The sequence below is a fragment of the Sebastes fasciatus genome, chromosome 19 (genome assembly GCF_043250625.1).
Source record: "Sebastes fasciatus isolate fSebFas1 chromosome 19, fSebFas1.pri, whole genome shotgun sequence".
Classification (NCBI taxonomy): Eukaryota; Metazoa; Chordata; class Actinopteri; order Perciformes; family Sebastidae; genus Sebastes; species Sebastes fasciatus.
Genome location: NC_133813.1, coordinates 22,303,277 through 22,309,435, shown reverse-complemented (window position 1 = coordinate 22,309,435; position 6,159 = coordinate 22,303,277). Strand labels below are relative to the sequence as shown.

The 6,159-nt window shown below is 43.1% G+C and overlaps 1 protein-coding gene across 1 annotated transcript in view; it reads left to right on the top strand.

The window, feature by feature from the left end:
• The window catches only part of unc5cb (unc-5 netrin receptor Cb), a 212,526-nt gene that overhangs the window by 6,791 nt on the left and 199,576 nt on the right, over positions 1-6,159 (top strand). The window lies entirely within an intron of this gene.

The window sequence follows — 6,159 nt, the reverse complement described above, 5'->3', positions numbered from 1 at the left end:
CCTCCACCTGCTCTGAACCCTCCACCTCAGCTCAGACACCATTGTCAGGGCACTTTTCTCCTGGCTGCTGCTGCTGGAGTGTTTGCTCTGTAGATCCTGCTCCAGGTTGCTATGGAAACCAGCATGTTTATAGGAGGAGGGATGGTAGCTGCTCTTTGGGAACATACATGGAAGAGAGACTCTGCTCCACAATCCACAATAATGATGAACTACGTAGTTTGACAGACAGCATCCACTAAATGAAAATACATATATATGTGCTGACTACTATGTCTTGAGTGGTGAATGACTCTGCTATCAGTCATAATGACTGCTGATTTGCATTGATTAGAATGGTGGATTGTAGCGGCACGAGGTGCAGTGACCTCTCTGGGCTTATTATGGGCTTTTCACTGTATTATCTTAAAGTGGAAGTCAATTAGCATGCTCCGCCTGTCTGTGTTATTTATAAAAGAAGATACGTGATTATTTGTTGAACTAAAACCTTTATTTTTGTAACAGGAAAACCATTGATCCCCTATGCATGTTACTATGGGGATTTGATGCATTAGATGAATCACTTGAGATTTTGAATAAAATAAGTTATAAATATAAAGTAGTACTGACCTCTGGTGGGGTAATATTTAATGACTACGCTCCCAGCATCTGAAAGCAAGTTAGTGGACCTACATTCATGCATGTTTTCAGCTTCAGTTCACTATAACATTACTCTTATGTTCCTAATCTGACATCTTTGAAAACATTTCACTATTGTCTTTTTTTTAAAAAACAGTGATGTACAACAGAACTGAGGACTTTTCTATATACCCATCTGTTTTTGTGGGAAGTGTTCCCTCTTTTGCCAGCAGGGGATACTATAAGTACACCATTGGGGTGGCTGCAATCTGGTTACAGTAATAGCAGCACACATTTTTCAGATACAGATAAAAGAATAAGAAAAAAGGGACATGTAAAGATGTAAGGAAGGACAAAGTGCGATGCTTGTGGAGGTCACAAATATAAGACTTTGCTCCTTGTTTACATGATTATATAAATACTGTACACCTTCCAGGGATCTTGCTTGCTTCAAGCTGTGATCCAGCGTTCCCACTGTGATTTGGCCTCTTCTGAGTCACGGTGTGTTTCCAAATGTCAGAGTGTAACACAGGATGGTAAGGCGTCCAAGCTTGAGGCAGAACAACAACAACAACAACAACACACATAGCCACTCGCCTCTTCTTCTCGACACTGACACATGTATGTTGTACAGTTTATGACCCTCTCGGTCAAACTAAAACAACACTTTTCCCCCTGTAGTCCTCCTCTGCATTCTCTAAACAGAGAGTATGTTTTAAGGAAAGGATTTGAGGAAAAGGAGGGAGGGAAGGTAGACTAATAGGTGCAGCAGAGTGGGGGAAAAAAGCCTTGAAGACGTCCAGATGAGATGTAAGTGTTGGGAAGAGCTCCATTTGTAGCAGAATTAATGCCCTAATAGACTCTCCACCACTTACAGAATCCACCCCCCCCCCCCCTATTGATGACAGCATCAGCACTCCTGGAAGTAGCAAAGCATTCATTCTGGTGTCAGGATGAGAAATCATGGGTGATTTCTCTTTAAGTTATATTACAATAGTCACTTAAGGTAATGCACACCCCGGTGGACCTGTGATTAATTAATCTGCTTTTGATTTGCTAATGACAGTTCAAGTCAAATACAAGGTTAGTGAAGGCTGAGTCAATCCTTTTAACTGCAGCTGCGGAGAGGAGTGTGGTGAGTGTAGGAGATATCAATTTATTGGTATCATCCCTCATTATAACGGCTCCTATTAGCCCGCGGCCCCTCGTGTACTTACTCGCAGCATATTAATAGATAAATACATCAGTTATCCGAGATTGCATTAAAAGTTTCCCATTAACATAATGTTGTTTTGTAGCCAATAGTGTTAAATTAATGTTTTGTAAGACGTCTAAACGAAAAAGACTATAAATAGCATGCTCTTTTGAGATCCACTGTAAATGGAGTACAGTAGAGAGCGGGCCCATCCATCCATCTTCTCCTCTGCTCCTCTACTGTCACTAGCAACACCTAAGATGAAGATGAGTGTGAGAGAGATGGGCTTCTGAGCGTCTTCCATCTCCATCCATCAATCTTAGCTGACTTCTCTAATAACCTTTACAGAGAAGTGATGTCTGATGGAAAAAAAAGAGAGGACAGCAGGCGCCCATGTCTTCTCCAGCAGTCTTTTTCCCCCCTCTCCCTGCTGTGTTTTTTGAACAGGATGACTCTAATAAAAGACTGCTGACACAACAGCCCCCCTGTTTAGAAGCGCCGTAAGGCCACGGGCTTGTTTTTAATTTGAGCGCACATTCGGGGTGAAGCCTAAGGGTGTGTGGGTGCTGTAAGCTCCCTCTATCCTCCTTTTTTTTGGGATATTATTAACACTGCGGCTCTGGAATCACATCTATGGATGATGAGGCCTGAGCGCCAGAGCATGATCACAGGACTCTGCCAAATCAACAGAAACATTTCCCAAGACTTCAATATAAAAGAGTGAAAAGAAGCTCGGACAACAAAAGATGCGGATCGAGAGTGAAAAGGGAATTTAATTTAAGTAACTGAAATCCAATTAAATCTGGGTTACTCAACCATAACATGACGTGGCTCGATGACAAAGCTAGGCCAAGGCAAGAATAATGACCCAACTTCTTACAATGCTTGCAGGGTAGAGCTTTTATCTACAATTAAAACATTTATGCACAAGACCTGGAACCTTTTCACACAGCCACATAAGAACTCACCCTATTGATGATCACAAGATGAAAAATTAAAGGTGAAATTAAACCGTGTGTAACATTTTGGGGGCTCTGTTAGTAGAAATGGAATATAATATTCATAACTATGTTTTCATTAGTGTATAATCACCTGAAACTAAGAATCGTTGTGTTTTCGTTAACTTAGAATGAGCCTTTCCAAACCACATAAAGAGCAGGTCCTGGTCCTCCGCCATGTTGCTCCACTGTGTTTCTAAAGTAGCCCAGAACGGCCAAACCCAACACTGGTTCTAGAGAGAGCCTTTCACATTTTTACATTACCTGAAAGCCACCGTAGTTCTCTGACACGCTTGCGAAACTGCGGTAACGTGAGTCGTGAGCGTAAAACCGTGGTACCACCAGCCGTTGTCTGACTTCCCTTGCTCCTAAAGTAGTGTTATTATGGTGGGGATGGCCTCTGAGCGAGGCGAACGGCGTTACCACGGTTTTGCAATCGGCGGCTCACATTACCGCAGTCTTGGAAAGGGAGGAGTAGGCGGTGGGGTACTCAGTCGGTTGCAATCTGCAACCACACCACTAGATGCTGCCAAATCGTACATACTGTACCTTTAATAAGATTACAATAGGTGTCAATGCTGTAGCTACTTCTGTAGATTACAGAAGTAGTTCTGTTTCCACTTTTAGATTAATAGAAAAAGCTTTCAGGACGCATGAAACATCTCTTATTTGTGCTTGAAGATGAAAATATGGATTAACTCATCTATTGTATTGCGTTATGCTCTTGAATGCACCTCAGGCTTCACTATAACAATTTTTTTTATTTTGTCAAACATCGCGTGAGTCTTAGCTTAACTAGACTCATATTTGGCCTGCACGACTGCAGTTATCATAGTTATGTGGTACACCACATGCTGGTGGGTGTGTGTGAGGACTTTAATAGCAGCTTCAGGAGGCCTGTTGGTGCCAGTGCGGTGGTGAGGGCAGACAGGGCGCGTAAGACAACCTAGAAGGTCCAGACATAGGAGGGTGTGTCATTAGACCCCTGCCTAGAGGCCCCTGGTCAGATCCTCCCAACATCCGTCTTCATTAAAAAGGTTGCTCTCTGAGCAGATGGTCATTAAGAGCACCCCCCCCTCTTTATTCCCGGCACCGTCTATGCACTAGGACACTACCTAGAGGACACCCATCGTCCCTCAGGAATCCCAGAAAACCTAAGAAGAAGAAGAAGTGGTGGTGCCTGACAAGGCCACCTGGTAATGATCACTCTGGGGGTCTTCATAAATCTCTTTTTGAAATCTTTCAAAATAACAGCATGAAGTATGCAGCGGTATAATCAATATGTCAAGGCACAAGATAGAGGTGGTCAGGGTGACACAACTGATACAAACGGCCCCCCAAAAAGCAAGTAATATCATCAGTGGTTTCCTGCTCCGTGTATCCTTTTCCAGTTAAGTGTTTTTGTCCTGGTGTCTTTTATGTGACTGGCATATCAATGTTGTGTGGCAGGGGATACAGGAGATACACGGTCAGGTTTTTAGGGAGAGCTGCAGGTTGATAAGCACAGGAAGTCAAAGTGACTGGTCCTGTTGCTTCACTGCGGTCACCTTTCGCTGGTTACAGCTAGACTCTATGAGGGAGGGGTTACCACTTCTTTGTCTATTCAGTAATGTATAAAAAGTCTTGCACAAGTGCAAATATCCAGTGAAACTCCGGTAAAACAGAGGAAGAGGTCACAGGTTGTCAGCTGTGATTTGTGAAGTTGCAACTCTTGGGTCCGATGTGAGTAATGTCGACGTTATCTACATTTTAGTCGAGACAGCCTCATCATCAGTACCTCCGGCGGCAGCCACCATGGATCCCAATTATAGCAGTAATCACTCCCTAGCTGCAGAGTGCGGTTTCAGACAGGGTAAAGTATTATCCATCTTCATCATATTCATTATCAGGCAGCAGACGCAGGTGTCCTGGCCTCCCACTGCTCCACACCATTAGTGACTGATAGACAGGGGGACTATAGCGCCTTTACTCCACAGAACGCACGCCCACAGGAAAAAATTTAATTTAAACAAGTTGTTCAACTATGCATATCATTTTCTGATTGTACGCTATCTCCTTTTAATCAATATAGTAGTTGTTGCATGTCACAGACATCAGGTAGACAGGGCGCCGTGTCTACAGTACGCGCAGGGTCAAAGGTCACGCAGATGGGGGTTCGCAGCACATCATTTGTTCTCTCTGCTGTCTCTCTAACAAGGAGGGTCAGTGTGACAGACACATAGTGTCTCTGTTTAAGGACAAAAAGGTGACATGGAACGATGTTTGTCACCCATCCATCCACCTCATACCGACACAGACACGGGTGAAAAGGGCAGCTTGCTCCCCGCTGGAGGTACCTGTGTATGTGGGCACCCTGTGCCCCGAATATATATTGTGTAGTCTGTTGTGGGTGCTGTGCGAAACTCTCAGCGTTACTCAAATAAATCACCTCATTAGCCCGTTCTCTAATGGGTTATTGTAGCACTAGGCTGACACCCTGTTCCCGTAAAAGCTCATGAGATTTCCAAATTCAAAAAATGCTTTTGGGTGGGATCGTTTTCCTATCCTCTGGCACCTGGTCGAGGTCATTCTATTAGATGGATTGATTTACATATAAATTGAACATGCCGTGTTACACACCTCCTTAAACTCATCTGTTTCACTACTGTATCCCATTATCTGCCTTGCATATTTCAACAAGCATTTAATTTCCGTCTTCCATATTGTCTTATGTTTCATTATGTTTCAGTGTTATTTATTAAAATTCATTTAGCTAATAACGCCCACATGCACTGCCCCTTTTTCCTGCGACGCACCTATTCTAATGTGTTCTGAGCGACTGTGTGTCCTGGGGTAAAATGGGAAATGTTGAAAATTCACTGGAATATGAAAAGCAATCACATTTTCTGTATCAGTAAGCAGGTCTGCGGTAGCTGGGGGTCATTCTTGCTCTCTGCTGTTGCTTGGGGAGGCATTTTGTAAGAGCCCCCAAGGCTCACCTAGTTAATTAAGTTTTTCTGCTATTAGAACGATGTAACTTGTGATTTTACAGCTCTAAAAAGCCAATTCTTTACCACCGCTGAGGGGTTCATAGACGTTACTTCTCCTCTGTACGAAGCCTCGGTTATATGGAATACATCACCAACAAAAATATTTGATGTTCTGACCTGATACATCATTAATATTATGGCATGACTCTTAATTGAGTTGAAAGGATGAGATGATTTGTGGATACATACCAGGAATAGTAACTGCTCTTTCTACCGGAAATTAGTTAAGTGAAGAAAAAGTGTCTACAGAAACTTTGCTGAGCACACGAACTAGTTGTCTTGGTGATATGAAGTTTGAATGCTATGAAGAGGTGGAAGGGAA